At 47.6% G+C, this 17,958-nt stretch overlaps 1 protein-coding gene across 4 annotated transcripts in view; it reads right to left on the bottom strand.

Moving 5' to 3' along the window:
* The window catches only part of TMEM63B (transmembrane protein 63B), a 91,367-nt gene extending 73,437 nt beyond the window's left edge, over positions 1 to 17,930 (bottom strand). For 3 of the 4 annotated variants that reach the window (XM_090046248.1, XM_090046269.1, XM_090046277.1), the window contains exon 1: positions 17,788 to 17,920. The gene's annotated coding sequence lies outside the window, so the exon portion shown is untranslated. Of the gene's footprint in view, positions 1 to 17,787 lie in introns of all 4 variants that reach the window. The other variant, XM_090046255.1, reaches the window with a different exon arrangement.
* Positions 17,931 to 17,958: the final 28 nt, after the last annotated feature.

Below are 17,958 nucleotides of genomic sequence, written 5' to 3'. Positions count from 1 at the left end.
GGGTGAAACCCTGCATGTTAAGAACTGCCTTATGACTGTTCAAAATGGGACAAGAGCAATGTAGGGTGTAGGTGTATCTGATATAAGCATTGATGTTGGGCAGACGGGGGAAGAGAAGAAACACAAACTACAGCAAATCTACTCCCCCTCCTCCCCAAATAAACCCAGCTCTCTTGCTTGTCCATGCATAAAGGGCATAAGGTAAGGTCAGAGATTTGGTTGGTAGACAGTTTCTACAGGAAAAAAGGAGGCTCTATAAAAGGTGCATCCAGGGAAGAGGAGAAGTAGCTGCCATCTGGAAGCACTATGCAAGCAGTAAATAATGCATGAGAGGCACCAAGGGAAAGGCAGGGTCAGGGATGCTTTAGAACAGGGCTCGGCAATGTGTTTAGGCAGAGTGCCAAAAATGTCCACAACCTGAACTTGTAAGAAGTTGGTGTGCCAGGGGAGCAGCACTGTACCTAGACTCTTGGTGGCCCTAAGTGAACTAATATCAGGCCCCCCTTAGCCAGAGATAATGATAATAATACCAGTAATTTAAAAATTACTATTTTGGGGCCCCCTTTCTGTCTGGGCCCCGGGTGGCTGCCCAGTTTGCCCATGCCTGTGTCCAGCCCTGCAGGGAAGCATGGCAGGAGGGGCCCAATTCTGGTTGCGGTAGTGCAGCGCCAGCCTTTTCCTAAGCAAAATGCTTTTCCATGCCATGCTCTGGCACCATGCCGGGGGTTCCCTATACCTGCTCTAGAACAGCAGTTTCTCAACCTTTTTGTACCAGGACCCATTTGTAGACATTGATGGTCAGTCCTGACCCAATAAATAGTTTTAAGTAGAAAATAGCTCCCTGGCCATGCTGGTACCTCTCACTCCTGACCTGCTGCCCTCAGGCCCCAGCCATTTAGTGTGTGGGGTATGTGGGGCCCCAAGCAGCTCCTCGTAGGCTGGAACTCTGCCAGCCTGCAAGTGAAAACCTCCTGTTTTCCCATATTTTTCTCCTTTAAAGGAGAATCCATTTTTAAAGCTTGTTCGTTGACCCTTTCATATATTCTTGCAACCCATGGGTTGACAAACACTGCTTTACCACCAAGCCAGGAATGGCAGGGGGACATAAGAAGCTGGGGGGTGAGGGGGAGTAGGAACAGAGAAGTGAGGGGAGAGGGGAAGAGTACTGATGAGTTTAAGGGAGCCGAGCTCCTAATGGGCCAAACTGACTGGCCACGATTCTGCAGCTTTGCAAAGAGAAGGCTGAGCGTTTCCAGCATGCACATATTTCCTGGGGCTAGGCTGCTGTTTCTGTTTCAATGTTAAACTTTTACCAAGGTCTGTGGTACAGCTCTTCCCTCTCCACATCCCTGATTAACACAGCATAGACAACAATGAATACCAGATGCTTTTAACTATTGATAGAATACAGACCTTGGGCTGTCCACTTTCTCATTAGTTCTCCATTTCAAAGCCACATACTTGCAGCCCTTCTTCTTCTTTTTTTTTTTTAACCAATGGATCAGCTGATCCCATGCATCTTTAAAACAGATTCCATAAAACAACATGCATCCTATTATTCTGGTTGCTCTGCCCTTCCCATTCCTCCACCCAATTTGCTTCTTTGTCCATCACTTGCTAATGTTTTGGCTTTAAGACAAAGCCTACATTACCAATTTTTGCTGGCAGAGCAGCATGGGTCAGGGGTGTGGAAAGGTGCGATTGCTGACATGACTGTGTTAGCAGAGTCTCCTCATGGGGATGCAGTTATACCAGCAAAATTGCACTTTTACTGGTCTAGCTCTTTTTGCTTGGAGGCATGTATGTGTGTGTGTGTGCGTGTGCCCATGGGGTGTATCTTGAATAAGCTATGGGGGGGGAGTACACAGAAGTGCTCTGTGGATATAGGCTACTGACATATCAATCTCAACCGCGATCCCCTAGAGCTGGCTTGGCCCCATGTTGTGAGCTCTTTGAGGCAGGGATTGTAATAAACTGTAAGGTTTGAACAGGGCCAAGTAAATGACAGCGGGGTCCAGACCCAGCTACTATAATGTAAATGGCATTTTTTCATCCTCTGACTCACTGAGCTATCTCAAGGCCCTTTGTCCAGCCATCATCACTGGTTTGTTTTGCTAATCGCAGGGCCTGGAAAATCCCAGTTTGCTCTTTCAAGAGAAGCGCCTCTTGGGTGAACTCATTGCAGTGCTGTGATGACTGAGCCTGAACCCTCATGGAATCACCCATCCTCACACAAAATGACATGAGCACAGTCCTGGAAATTACTGCCTAAAAAAAGTGAGAATCCCATTTCCACTAAAATAATGGAACAAAAAGAGAGAGAGAAAAAAAATCCCGTTATTAGACATCACACAGACTTTTCAACAGCACAAAGCAGGCACTTAACTCTCACTGATTTTCACTGGGAGTATGACTGGTTTTTGAAAATCCCTGATGTACCACCGAGGTTAGTAAAACATGCCCAGATATTACTAGAGCCTATGAGGGATAGGCAGTGAGGAATTTATAAATGACAGATCTTGCCAGACATACTTGGATCCCTTTTTATTTTTAATAGCATTACAGCAGCCACAGATGAAGGGGAAGTGATGGATACAGCTAGAATGTTAGGGAGCGTTTGCTGCAGGGTCTCATCTCATCAGATCTCATTCTCACCAAGAATTCAAACAGGCTCAGACAGGAAGACTGTCATCTAGGCTAAAAGCTGGCTTAAGGACCATACGCAAAGAACAGCTCTCCATGACAAGGGTTCACATTGCAGGGCAGTGCATCATGGGGAGTGCAGGGTTATCCCTATGTTTGGTTCTATTGGACTTCAGTCTAGCTCTGCAAGCATCAGGATTGTGCATGTGCCTGTGTGCGTACTAGCATGGCAGCGTACAGTCCCAGAACCTGTGATGACTGCTTTCAAGAGTTTTTTTTGTTAGAGGTTCAAGTCTAACCACCCAGAGAGGGCTGGATCTTAGGGGCTGTACAACCTCAGCATGTGCCTGTCTGTGTAAGGAGATTGCACTTTATTACTGGTGGGGAGGGTCATTGGCTCCATTTCCCTACCATAACTACGCTGCAACACACTGCCCCCAGAGGCAGCAACTTCAAGCAAACTGCTGCAGGCTGCTCCCTAACCTGGAAGCAGAATAGCCATGTCCAGGCAGCCCCACAGAAGGGCTAAATGCTACAAAGGTGGGTTGTTTGGCTCTGTCACGCAAGCCATGCTAATCCACTCCCTGAGATGCTTTGCAAAATTGGCAGTGCTGTTTCTGCTCCTATGTCTGAGCATGCCATGGCCCAGCCCAGGAAGTTTGCCACTTGAGCCTGTCCTCCAGCAGGCAGAAGACTTGGAAGAATGAGCCTGGATGGACAGACAGCACAGCTGCCTGGATGTGAGGAACTGCCAGGCCTGTGCCTGACAGGACCAACAGGTGAGGGGGCTCAGCAGGGAGGCAAGCAAATGTCAATCCTTTGGAAGAGCAGAGGGGCTCCTAGTGGAGATGATGAGGATTCCTGGCAACTGAGGAGCCCCAAGTCCTGGCCCACAACATTTACCCACCTTCTGCCTGGCAGGCATCCTGTATTATTATGATGCTTCTAACAAAAGGAAGAGGGTTTAATACAGATTGAATGCTTTGCAGTGCTTTCTTCCATCTCCACCAATTCTAGGAGCTCAGCCCTGTAGCCCAGGACACTGGGTTTGCCTGGGACAGGTCTAGCAGATTACAGGAACTGAACTGTGCTCTAGATGTCCAAACAGTCACAGATGGTAAGGCTAAAAGGGACCATTAGGTTATTTAGTCTGAGTTCCAGTATACCAGGTGCCACTAAATTGCACTGTTTCCTCTGCAGACCGGAAGGGCCTCCTGGATCACTAAAGTCAGTCCTTCATGTTCACGGACCACTGTCCACCGAAGAAACCCCCAAAGTCTCTACATCAAACCTTCATTCAACACTACAAAGGAACAATACCAAAACACCAAGAGCATTCTACAATATGCCACAGGTAAAAGCAGGGAGAGACAAGGGCTGCCAATATCCTGCTACTCTTAAGACTACAAGTTGTTTGGCTAAACCTCACTGCCAGACAGGTATCTAGCCCACATCTGGAGACATAAAGAGACAAAAAACCTACCGCTGTGCTTGACTGTTGGCCCAGTGGACAATCACCTTCCCTTCTAAAGAATTGTGTCCGTCTTGCCATTTGAATTTGGCTAGCTTTGACTTGCAGCCACTGGTCACTTATACCTTTCCCCATTCAGTGAAAGAGCCCTTTAGCACCTCCCTTTGAAGACACTTGCACACCATAATGAAATCACCTCTCAATCTTTTTTTTGATAAGCTAAACAAATGAAGCTTTCCAAGGCTCTCACTATCATGCATTTCCATCACTGAAATCACTTTTGTGGGTTTTCCCCTGCCAGGCTTTGAACATAATTTTAAAAATGTGAACATCAATATTTCAGTACCAGTCTCTCCAGCTTGCTTAAACACAAGTAAGAAATCACTTCCCTATTCCTACTCATCACTCCCCTGTTTATAAAGCAAAGGTTTCACTAGGTTCCAAACTAGCTTGGAAAAGATCTTAAGAAGTCATCCAGCTCATCCCATCCCTCAGTGGGATCAAGTATACCTTGACAAATGGTTCTCAACCTTTTGGACGCAAGGGAGCCCTCATCAGACTCAGAGCACTCTTTGCAAAATGCCACCTTTTAGCTCTCACTCATTTTTTGACTATGGAAAACTAATACAATTCTGTTGAAAATAACTCAGGAAGACCACAAAAGGTCAGAAATGTTTTTGACACTATGGATTCCTATTTTAAATCTCTTTGTTTATCTTGTGAATCATGTGCAAGTGTTTCCACATGTGACAGTGCTAACACACGCCATGGCCCCCTTAAAAGGATCTCACACCACTGTGGTTGAGAATCACTGACCTGAAGCACTCCTGAGGGGTGCTGTTTTTACCTGCTTTTAAAAAACTCAAAAGGGGATTCTATCACCTTTTAAGATAACCTGTTCAGTACTACTTACCCAGTAGAGATAAAAACATTTTTCCTAATATCTAGCCTAAATCTTCATTGTTGAAATTAAGCCAAGGACTCCTTGTCCTAAATCCCCAGAAGATATGGAAAACAACTGAGAGCTGTCCTCTTTTACATAGGTGAACGACCTTTGCCCCCCACCTCAGTCTGAAAATACGATGGTCTCAACCATTCTGCGAAGGCCATTTTCCAAGCCGCTTCTCATTCTTGCTCTCCACTGAATTTCCAGTTTGTCTGCATCTTTCTTAGACTGTGGTGCCTTAAACTGGAAACACTGTTCCAGCTGAAGCCTCACCAGTGCTGAGTACAGCAGAAAAATCTTCTCCTGTCTCTTGTTATGACATTCATGTTAACACAGTGCACAAACCTTAATGCAACAATATAATTTCATTGGCATATGCTCAGTTTCTGATCCACTCTAATTCTTAGCCCCTCTTCTGTAGTACTGCTTACATACCAGCCAGTTATATTCCCCATCTGCATTCATACCTATGGTTTCTTCTTCCTGTGTATGGTACTTAGCACTGTTTTGGGGTTTGTTTGTTTTTTGCTGAATTTCTTCTTCTCGATTTTGGTTCAGTTCTCCAATTTATCAGTATAATTTTAAATTTTAATCTGGTCTCCCAAAGTAATTGCAACCTCTTCCAGCATAGTATTACCCACAAATGTTATAAACACACTCTCCCTTCCAAGCCACTAATGAAACTATTGTCTAGATCAGGACTCAGGACAGACCTTTGCAGAGTTCTAGTTGAAATATCCTTGCAGTCTGACAGCAAAGCACTGATTACCACCCACCCTAGGGTGATTTCATCCACACCATATTCTCTAGTTTGCTTGTGAGAATGTCATGTGAGGGAGTGTCAAAAGCCTTACAAAAGTCAAGATACATTGCAGCTGCTGCTTCCCCCTCATCTGCTAGGCCAGTTATCAAGCCAATCAGTTTTTCTTCTTTGACAGGATATGATACATTCTTGACATATCTAGGTTGCCTGTTTCCCCATCTCTTTATTAACTTCCACATGCTTAGAAATAGACTGTTGAAATAATTTGTTCTAGCATCTTTCTGGGAACCACAATTAGGCTAACTGGTCAATCATTTCTGAGGTTCTATTTTCTCTTTAAAGACAGGTAGTATTTGCCCTTCACCAATCCTTTGAGACCTTCATTGTCCTCCAGGAGCTCTTAGAGATAGCCCCTAAGGATTCAGAGATTGCTTTGGCTATGCCCTCAAGCACTCTAAGGGGAATTTCATCAAGCCCTGGCAACTTGAAAACATCTAATTTATCCAAGTATTCTTTAACCCACTCTCTCCCTCTTCTGGCCTGTGTTCTGATCCATTTGTTAACAAAGAATCATAGACTAGCAGGGCTGGAAGGAACCTCATGCAGTCATATAGTCCAACCCCATTGCTCAAGGCAGGATAATCCCTCACTAAACCATCACAGTCTGTCAACCTTTAACAACAGCCAAGGATGGAGATTCCACAGCTTCTCCTGGTAGCATGTTCCAGTGCTTAACCCACCTTATAATAGAAACATTCTTCCTAATATCTAACCTAAATTTCCCTTGCTACCATTTACGGGCATGTATAGATGTTTTCCAGCAGGTGGGGGAGCGCTTTAATTAAAGTGCCAGAAGCATCACATGCATCAGCATCCCTAAATCTCAAACAATTTTAGTTAAAGGACCCCCACTGCCATTTTTCAGTGCAGGGATGCTGAAACACGTGACGCTGGAGTCTGCTGGAGCACGGTAATTATCATGCTCCAGCAGACTCAATTAATCGAGTCTGCTCCAGTGTGCTGTAATTACAACACGTTGGAATAGCCTCTCTGCACGTGTATAGGTGACTTATGATTGCTGTTCCTTCTCCTGTTCCCTGTGGCCACCGGAAATACTTTATCTTCATCTTCTATATAACCACACTTCAGATATTTGAAGACTTACCAAACCCCATCCCCTCCCCACACCCCAGTCTTCTCTTCTCCAAACTAAATAATCCTAGCTTTTTCAGCCTAGTCTCATAAATCCACATGGATTGCATTAAGAAACTGGTCACAATTTACTTTTCCTGTGAAGACTGAAACATTGAGTATTTCAACCTTGTCTGTGTAATCTGCTATTTGCTCTTTTGGCAATGGGCATGTACTTGCCAGCAATGCTTTTCCAAGGATAGCATTTGTTATTTTTTGTCTCAGATGAGAAGCTCATGCTGTTCATGGTGACCCACAGAAGTCTTCCAGGGTATCTCCATCAGCCTGCCCTGCGGTCCTTGCTCCTAGATGCAGAATTCTGGATTTGGCTCTGCTCCAAAGCATTTGGCCCAGCTTACCATGCTCTGCGTGGCAGTCCTGTCTGTGCTCACTGCTCTGCCAATTTTTGCCACCCCCAAACCAGTTTAATCTGCAATTTTAGATTTATTTCTAGGTTGCTGATGAAAACACTAATTCGCACTGGACCCAGCACCAGTCCCTCTCTGTCTTATGGTACCGCTTCAGCCAGCCAGGGGTACAGACAAGAAGAGCACAGTGAGGCTATGTAGTCCAGTCTCTGTAGCTATGTTACTGTATACAGACACTTGCACACACAAGGAACACAGCAAGGAAAAGTAATTCACTCTTGGCTCCTTAGAATTGAGTCAAACCAACCTATGCCCTTGCTAGGCTCATGGCTGATATGCAAGTTATGTATCAGTCAGCTGGAAACTTTGTCTACATAGGAAAGTCACAGTGGTTTAACCAAAGATGTGAATTTAAACCAATTTAGTTAAACCAAAATACATGTCTACACAGAATATGGAACTGGTTCAAAAGCAACCTTACTCCTTTTACCTTAAGCCAGTTGGGGCAGGTTTGAAATGACTTCAAATAAACTGCTCTTAAAGGGAAATGGGGGTTTAAAGGACTGTACTGGTTTAATTACACTGGCTGATTAAACTGGTGCAAAGTTATGTATAGACAAAACAAACAAACAAACAAACAAGACAGACAGACTCTAACCAATTCTAAACTGGTGCAACTTGCGCACAGAAGAGTCCTGGGAAGGGTCTCAGTTTCACCGACTTCCAACTCTGAGTCTCCAGAAGCCAACAATGTCAGGCTGGGCCCAGCAAGAGACAATTAGTCACAGACAAAGAGAGGTCTAAAAAAGGCTCCACTGATGTAAGAAGAGAGAGCGAGACATTGGATCCCTTCTGAGATCCTCTTTGGGACCTGAAAATTGCTTGCAGCATTGGTGAAATACCCTAAAAAAGTAGCAAGTGTTTTCAAACATTTACAGTGAAGCTTCCTCTCAGCTCTGTCCCCGGCCTGTAAATATAATTTGCCATGCAGCCAGCATCAACCTGTTGCAGTCTGAATTTCACATCGATCACAGTGCTGTGGTGAAAACTACAGGTTTGTTCACTGACTTGAGAGGCTGATGGACTCATCCAGAGAAAGAGGCTACTGAAGACCTCTAATTGGAAAATGTGGGATGAACAAGAACATCACTCTGTTGATTGCACTGCAAAGTTCAAACTTCGCCTTACTCAGGGCTGTGTCAGCCACTTCTCAGAGGGCTGCACCCAGAGTAGTAGGTCTGAGCTGCATTCTGTTTTAGTATGGAGGAGGAGTAGGTAGAGACTGCAGAGACCAGCATGCAGAAATTTATGTGAGCCAAGGAGTCTGTCCACATTTCATGGTGAGGCACAGTCTTCAGAAAGTGACATCTCATGTAGCAACCAGGAACCATATTGCATGTGGGTCATTCTCCACTCTCTGTTGGCACACACCAGAGCCCTGCAGCTGGGATGGCTGGTCACACCACAGACACCTGTACAGATCCTTTGCAGTTCCACAGGGCTGCTTTACTTGGTACAAGCTGGGCTGTAGCTAGAAAAGGATACATGTGTTCTGAACAACCTATCTACCTACAGGAGCTCCACAGAGCTCTCCATACCTAAAGCCTCCTTTGAGAGAAGAGCAGGAGCTCGCAGCCAGTAAATGCATCATACAGAATTGAACCAAAGCAGGGGAGCTGAACCATAAGAAAAGGGGCACATCTGATATAGCAGGGGTGGGCAATTATTTTGGGTGGAGGGCAGCTTACTGAGTTTTGGCAAGCCGTTGATGGCCGCATGACAGGCAGCCAGGGGTAGCCAAATATTAATTTTCTAAATTTTTTAGGGGCCCTGTGGGCTGCATCCAGCCTGCGAGCTGCATTTTGCCCACCCATGTCCGATATAGGATCCTATGGGTAAGGGGGAGATCAATAGCAGAGTGGCTAGACAGAGGACTGATAATTGGCTGCTCAAGAAAATGCAGCTACAAATGGCCCATACAAACTGCTTCTCTAAGGGAGAGAACAGAAAGGAGATTAGCTGCTCTGTTGCCAGAAGAGACCCGATTATGACAGCTCAATCCCATGACCTTAGAGCAGTACCAAGAATGGCTGGAAACAGACCCCACCTGTAATGCTCTGCTCCTCTGGTGCCACTGCAGTGAGCCTCTGGAAGGTCTTTACTTTGTAGCACTAAAGCTCCTCTCTCTATTATTGCTGACCACACACTCATTCTTTCGTGACTCATGCCAAATCCCAGGAAGGAGGCCATGTAAACTTAGCTGCTTTAGAACAGCCTTGAGCATGCTCAGGACAGCGCTGAAAAGGTACTCAAGCACTGCTGAGCTCAACTGTCTCGTCTCCAGGAACTGGTGCATGCAGGCAGGGCAAGCATCATGGTCATGTCCCTGGGCACAGCATGAAAGTGTGATAGGTGTGCCCTTGGGCGGGGGGTGAGGGGTGTCAATCCACAGCGTGAGGACAGCTACAGCTGACACTGGTGGCATAGTTAGAGGCCAAACCCCCAGCATTGTTGTGGCTCTGAGGGCAGGAGGTGGGTTCTGTTGGCAGACTTACATCAGCTCTCCCAAAGTGACAGCTGCTTTGTTGGTAGAAGTCAACCTTCTAGCAGCAGAACTATATCCACATCAAGGGCTTTGCTGGCATAGCTATGCCAGCAGACAAGGCCTAAAAGCCATCCCAGAACAGACCTCACCAACAGGTGATTCTCAACCAGGGTGCCGTGGCACTCTGGGGTGCCTCAAGATTTTTTAAGGGTGCCACAGGGTGCTGTGAAACGTCAGCACTGTAAGGTGTGCAAATATGAGTTATAAGATAATCCCAGAGATCTCAAACAGGAATCCATAGTGTTAAAACCCTTCTGCCCTGGTGTGGTCTATCTAAACTCTTTGCAACAGAAGAACTGCTTTATTATCATTCCATAGTCACAAATTGAATGAAAACTAAGAGCTGACATTTTCTAAAGGGTGTCTCAAGTCTAACAAGGGGTCCCTTGAGTTTGCTGTGGCATGCTACGAGTCTAAAAAGACTGAGAACCACTGCTTTAAATTAATCCAGTCTTAGACCCGAACTACAGTACTGTCTCCTGTCAGCACCCTGCATCAGTCCACAGTATGAAGAGGTGCGGTCTTGCCCCTGGGTACACAGCTGCCACAGCAGAAGCCCCCAGAGTGGGCACAAGCACAGCAGTAGGACTTTGCTTTTTAATAGGATAGCTCATATTGCCAAAGGGGGCTGTAATAAACTATAGCAGCAACAACACGGTTCTGCTGCCATAAGCTGTGCCCTCCTGAGGGACACATTGCTGATGTAATATAGTATGGTGGTTATATTCTATTAGCCACTGAGAATATGATGACAAAGAGGGAGGCATGAAGCATCTGAGGGTCTGGACACATGTCCATTCGGAGCTATTTCCAAAGGGGTGAGGGGGTGGGGTGGGGTGGAAGAGTCTTGCCTGAATCTAGGCAGCAGCTGTTATATTCTGACAGTTAGTTATAGGCAGACAAGGTGGAGACCATACAAGTGTAGCAAAAACAACTGCAATTCTACTCCTGGATGAAGTCCTGTTAAAGTTGGAGCAGTTCTTGCTACGTTTGTAACTTCCTGGCTTGTCCACAGGTAGCTGTTAGAAGGTAACAGTTGCTGCCTGATCTGGATCTGAAAGGGCTCCAAATGTATGCATGTTCCTTTGGGATATGCATCAGTGGCAGAGCATGAGAAAGCTTTCCAAGGCCTGCCTTGAGGCACTGGTACACAAGAGAAGGCTGCAGTAGGCAGCGGGACGGAGCGTAAGGATGACGTAGTCAAGGGGAGCAAACATTACATATTGCAAAGCAGAGAGCAAAATCCTGTACCTTGCCTGGAGGATCCTGGGCTTCCTGCTGCTAATTTGTATTTGAAAAAAGAAAAGAAAAAAAAAAAAGAGGCGGCCCAGGTGAATGCTGAAAAAGAACAAGGAGGTAGAAGGCAGTGTGAACCACAGGCTCAGAAGGAGGGAATTGCCATTTCATACCCTGTTCTCTTTCTCCATATCAAATTAGCACTCTGGTCCCACATGCGCCTCACCATCTCCCAGCCAAACGTATACATTTGGCTTCTCTTTTACTGACTGTGACCCTGGAGATGCAGCCAGGCTGCTGGGCCACAGGCTGCCAGGGTCAGGACAGAAGGTATCACTTGAGGCTTGGTTTCTGTAGAACCCTGCTCCCTGGCTCTGTAAATGCCTCGTATTTCAAGGCATGCAGAGGGCATTTGCAGAGGGCCGCTGGTACTACAACAGCTTCAGTAAAGGAGGTTCCTTTTCTAGAATAAGAAAAGGCAGGGCGGCTTCTGCATGGTCCCATATGGCTGATGAGAGGAGGAGACCTTAATGGAGGAAGGCTGCACTGGGGAGCAGGTGGGAGGCTGAGCTCTTTCCAGTACACTCAGCAAGGCTGAAGGAGCTCCCATCAGGGACACAGAGGGGCAGCAGTCAGAAGTTTGAAAAGCAGCAGCATTGAGGCTAGGACATCTAGGCAAGAGACTGGTGGAAAGTAGTGAGAAAAGCTGAAAAGAGCTCAGAGCATGTAATCCCTCTACTCCAGAAGACTGAGTGATGTTTCGATCTTAGGTCACAGTGAAACAAAGCTTCAGCTCTGTCTAGTTTTCAGTGGGCATCACCACAAGCTTACTGTCAGACTCTAACAGGGGAGTAGAACTGTTCAATGACGCTCTGTAGTAGCTTAATGTCTCACTTCCCTGAGCACCATCTGACTGCAACATTTGCAGGTCCCCATGCCCCAGTAACCGCCTTGCATCATGCCTGTTTCCACTCCCAGAGACAGCACTGCTCTTACTGAATAGGGGGTGAAGATAAACAGGCCTGTTCGGCCACACCCTGAAATGCACTCTCAAGCCCTGGAGATGGAAGAGAAGACAGGAGGCTCAGCTTTGTAGCAACGAACATCAGACCAAGCAGCGTCTCGGAGAACTTGCCATGGTACTGTTCAGGAAAGCAGTGCCCCCTCACCCATTCCTCCTGCCTCCAAACCCATTATGTGATGCCTAGGGCTTGCAGAGCCTGTTTGGGAGGTAGGAAACTTGTTCTTTTGCCTTTCGCTTTGAACAGGCCACCCATCTTCTTCCCATTCTTGCCAAGTTGTATGGAAAATATGCCTCGGAAACTGGATACCATTTGTTTCTCTGCTCTCCTCCCTCTAGCCATGCCTGCCTGCAGACCAATGCCGGGGCCTGAGCAGGCATCCCTCCTGTGTGGCACAGGATGGGTGCATCAGCTTCCTGACTTCTCCAAGGCCTTCTCAGGCGCTCCAGCAGCCATCTGCACCAATAACCTCCTGTCTGCAGCCTTACCGTATGCTAGGCAAGAAACCTGCCAAGGATTTTCCAGTCCTGAGGACCCCCAGTCAGTCCTAGTTTCCAACAGCCCACAGAAATTTAAAACATTGAAACTTCCTTAGGCAAGTTCTTTGGGGTGGGTAACAGTGTGCTACATGCAGCATTCATCACATCTGGTGAGGCTAAGGAAATAAGGAAGCATTTGCAAAATGGCCTTTGTAAGCTCTCCTCACTGCCCCACATACCAGTTTGTCTGCACAGGGCCTGCTCCTAAGTGAGGACTCTGGGAGGATACTTTTGTCCCTGTAGGGACAGCTGTACAGGGACAGCCAGTTCCAGGATAACCCTGGACTGTGTTGATAGAGACTGCTATGGTGGGGGCTGGAGATGCACCGTGGCACAGGCTGAATGAATGAATGAATGAATAAAACAAACATTGAAACTCTCAAGCTAAACATCATGGAGGCACAGAGAGAAAAACAGGGCAGATTCTGGCCTCTGCCTAACCTACTGGTCTAATGCCATACAGTATGCTCGATCCTTTCCAGGCCCTTTCCAGGCGGGTACATAGAAATCCTCACCTTGAAGGGTCAACAAGCAAATGACATGACCCCCAGAAAGCGAGAAGGGCTGGAGCAGGACCAGATGCACCAAAACGCAGAAGCATGTGATGGGGTAGTGGCAAAGTTTGTATTTGCATTTGTTCTCATCTCCTTGCATTTGGAAAGCAGCTCTTGGGATAAAATACCTTGACCATGCCTCCACTGAACAGAACAGAGTCAGTTTTGAGAGTGGAGAGAGGAGGGGGACAAAGAGAGGGGGATGCATTCTCCAAATATCCATCAATCAACATAATATTTTTGTTTCATCTTTGAACCAAAAATGTCTGGGCCAGATTTATCCTCAAACTCCAGTGAGCCACAACAGGGGAGGGGACTGCAGAGCTCTCAGATTCTTGCAAACCACCCACTGAAGCCTTCATCATCACCTGTCTGCAATTAACTCTGCTAGGAGGCACCCACACTGAGGAACCCTGGGGCTGGATATGGCTTATATTAAACACAGCAGGTCCCAGTCGCCTTATTCTTAGCCATTCAGGCTGTTTAGATGATGATGGAGCACTGCATGCTGGGATGTGCCTTCTCCCCAGGCTGGGGCCCTGTGACGAGAGGTGAAGGCAGCAACAGGGGCTTGTGGCATGATTCCAGGAGACTGTGGCACCCAAGGCACTTCATCTCCCACTGGCTCAGCACAAGCTTATTTGGAACTGGATAAAATGTGTTATCGGCACTGCCGAGCTGTTCTGACTTTGTCAGAAGCCTCATATCGTCTGCCACTCCTCTTAATGCCCTTGCTCCTAGAAGCAGGGTATTGGACATGAAACGCAGCCTTTCCACATATATCTTGAGTTAGCGTCCAGTCTCTCAGGCCTTGTCTACCTCATTTCTGTGTGGTGTGCAGGATCCCTGTCCAAGCTGCCTATCTGCATCCACTCCACATGTGCCAAAGCCCAGGAATAAGGCAGGGGAGCCTCCTTGAGTGGCCCGAGTACAGGCCTTGCACTGGTCTGAGGCTCACCATCTCTAGGTTGCTTACTGGCAGTGCCAGTCTAAGACAGCTACACTGCCTACTTTCAGGACTTAGCAAGTGCAAGTGGGAGTGAGTGAGTGGTGCACCTAGGTGATGTAGACAAGTCTACAACAGCTGAGGGAAGCTCAAAAAAATGAGCTGAAGTTACAGCAAAGGCTGTGAAGGCACAAAGAAAAAACCTAGTGCTGGTTATTTTTAAGCCAGTTGCATGATTTTTATTTTGATCTGACTCATTTTTTGGGAACATTTGCGGAGGACAGAACTGTGTGCTGGTCAAAGGGGAAGAAGATATCAACATGCAAAGCCCCATGACTGAGATCTCCTGATGACAAAACCAAAACACTCAAAAAGTCCCGTAGTCAGCTTCTTTCAAAATCACTTACCACAGGAAGTAATGGAGAGACCAAACTTTGTGCAACAGAACCCACTCCCTTGGGCTGCTGGGGTCTTTTCCTAACCCCCTCAATCTTCTCTTCTGCATGCAACTCCCACCCATGCTAACTGGACATCTTCCCTAACCCCCCACATCCTGGTACAGAGAATATGCTGAAGACTGAAAGATTCAGGGGAAAATGCTTTTCCTAGGTAAGATGCGCGTTAATTGCAGTCATTAAAGGTAATGTCCTTAATGCTTTGCTATTTCTGGTGCATGCAGAGCCCTCCTGGAGTTACTTAGGAGCTCAATGATTGTCTCTGCACAGAACCAGAAACATTAGAGAAGGATAAAAAGCTATTAGAGCACATATGGTTCAACCACTGTGCCCATCTGAGGAGGAATTTATCCTTGCAATGGTATTTTCCAAGGCCTTGTACAGGGCAGGGGTGTGGTACCTGCAGAAGTCTGAGACACTGTCCTCATGGGCACCACCACATCAGTACTAGGTTGCATCACTTGGTTTGTGACCATGGGGCCTCAGATGTCACAAAGACTAAGAGATGAAATGGACTGCTTCAAAAGCCAGAACAAAAGACAACAGACGGATCTGGGGTGGGGAGGCTCTTAGTACAGCACATATATCTATACCAGGATTTCCCTCAGATCAACTCTGGGCTTCAGGCTTTGTGGCTGGTATCAGGCATGGCTTTTTTGCCCAACCACCCTTCACAGGACTACACCATACTCCACTCCACTCCCTGCCCTCAATTTGGTTGTGAGTTCTCTAACATCCAATGGACAGTTATGCAATACTTGTAGCAGGTGACTTGAGCCCAATGCTACACACACTGATAAGGATGCATGTGTGGGGGAAGATTAGGATTAGAGCAGAGAATTTAAAAACAGTGACTGAGGGCCTCAGCTCTGGTTCTGTCATTACTTTGTTGTATGGCTGTGGGCAAGTCCTTTACCCTCTGTCTCTCAGTTTCCCATCTTTGTCAAGAGCTCTATGGCTCCTGGGTGAAAGGTGCCAGAAGTGCCAAGCATTATAATGCTCCCCATAAGCCCTAGGCATCTGCCAGTCTCTCCTGTCCTCCTGTAAGTCCCACCATTCTGGCTTCTCTTTGACTACTCTTGACCACCACAACAATACACCAGGAGAGAAAGGTTGGCTGCACACCACAGGTTTATATGTCAACACCTCATATTTCATTTCAAAGTGAAAGGATCAGCCAGCATCATCTTTAAGGAAAGCCGCGCAGTGATCCCTGCAGCTCTACCAGCCATAGTCTGTGTCAACTGGATATCCCAAGGGCAGCCTTATACAGAGGACAGTACTACAGTCCTATCTAAAAGAGGCGAGAGCAAGGAGTTGGCAGCAGACAGACCTACAGCATCAACCTGTCTTTTGTCTGCCACCAGGAGAAGGGCGTCAGGCAATACCAAGCCTATTAGCACTAGAAACCGGCACCCTGCCTTCCCAAAAGGAAATGTCAACTATTATTTATAACCAACAAATGAGCTGACAAGCCTCCTTTTGATTTCACTGGGGTGGGGGGGACAGGGTGCAGGGAAACTTGGATGGATTCTGTTATATAGAAATAAATGCTATAGCATTTGCCCTGCAGATAACACTGCTTCAGCATTCTCAGTACCTCTGCATGACACATACTTAAATCATGATTTATATAAAAGGTAAGATGCTATACATCACCACTCATGCAATTTATCATAGGGATAAATCCTTAATGCATATTTAGGCACCAGCTTTTCATCAGAAAAACAGTTTTTTGCATTGCTTTGCAGCTGCAACACAGCTTGGTGTTCCATGGCTTGTAGGCATCCATACGCCACTCCCAGCACCGCGAACCCTTAGGGCTCCTTGCTGACCCAAGGGTCTGCCCCTCTATGCTCGCCAACTGTAAAATGACAGCTCTAAAGGCTAGGTTCCCCGAGGCAGTGTCCCCATCTGTTATTTAAGCACAGCTAAAGCAATCATGAGTCCAGCATGCTCAACCATCAGGACTCCCACAAGACAGAAGGGATGGCATTTTGTTTCTAATGCTCCCCACCTTTAAAAAACGTAGGCTGCATAATATTCCTGTGCGAAATGCATGACGCTAATAAGCCAATGCCCCGACACCCCTTTTGAGTCCCAGCCTCTCAAGCAGGCACTGAATTCAGAACCAATGCATTCAGTATAGCGACGGCCAGCCAATCCTACCACAGCTCCCACAGACCCACTCTGGGATGCTCCATTCACGCCCCTCCATTTCTCCATCCATCGGCTACTCCCTCCCCATCCACAGCCCTCCCTCTTCGTTTTTAAAATGCCATTAGCCCTCTGACATACACCCAACAACCTGCAAAAGGGCATTTTTAAGAGACATATATTTATTAAGCTATTCCCAATTCCAGCACAGCGAAAAGATGTGAAACGGCACAGAAATCTGTAATGTTTTATGGCTCAGTAACAATTTAACATTTTTTGCATATTATGTCTGTGTGTGTGCGTGCATGCGCACCAGGCACATACATACATGTATGTGCACATGTATGTAGGTATGCATGTGTGCATGTGCACAAAGCGTATACATGTGTGAGTGCACGTGTAGGTATGTATGCACGCCAGGCATATGCATGTATGTGTGTGTGGATGTGCATGCTTGTATCTATATGCACATAGGTGTGCATGTACGTATGTATACGTGTGTGCCTACGTGTAGGCGTGGGTCCGTTTTGTAACACGAACAACTAACCCGATTTCCTCCGCAGCGAGGCACGGGCACACGGCAGGGATGGGGCCGGGCACTACGGGCAATGCCAGCCAGCCCCCCTGCACCGGCCCAGGCCAGGGGCGACGACCCCCGCCGGGAGGGAGGGGCATCACCGAGCACAGCGCGCGGCGGCGGCTCCGCGCCCCACAGCCCCGGTGGCTCCAGCACCGATCCTGCGGCAGCGGAGAGGAGCGAGCGGGCGGCTGCAGTGGCGACCGCCCTTTGTGCGCGGAGGCAGCCCGGGGACATGCCCGCGCCGCACCCCGCCCGGGTGTGCAAAGGGCCCCCCCCGACAGGAATCGTGCTGCAGAGCCGGGCCCGCTTACCACGCTTGCCTGTCTGCCTGCCGGCCGAGCCGGGCCGAGCCGTGCCGCTGTCCGTGCCGTCGAGCGGTGCAGGCGCCCCGCGCCCAGCGCTGCGAGCAGCCGGAGCTCCGCGGCCCGGGCTGGCGGCGCGAGCAGGGGGCGGGGCCGCGCCTGGCGCAGGGGAGGAGGGAG

The sequence above is a fragment of the Crocodylus siamensis genome, chromosome 1, assembly GCF_052110815.1.
Source record: "Crocodylus siamensis isolate JL-2025a chromosome 1, ASM5211081v1, whole genome shotgun sequence".
NCBI classification, from domain to species: Eukaryota; Metazoa; Chordata; order Crocodylia; family Crocodylidae; genus Crocodylus; species Crocodylus siamensis.
This window is presented reverse-complemented; position numbering and strand designations above follow the sequence as displayed.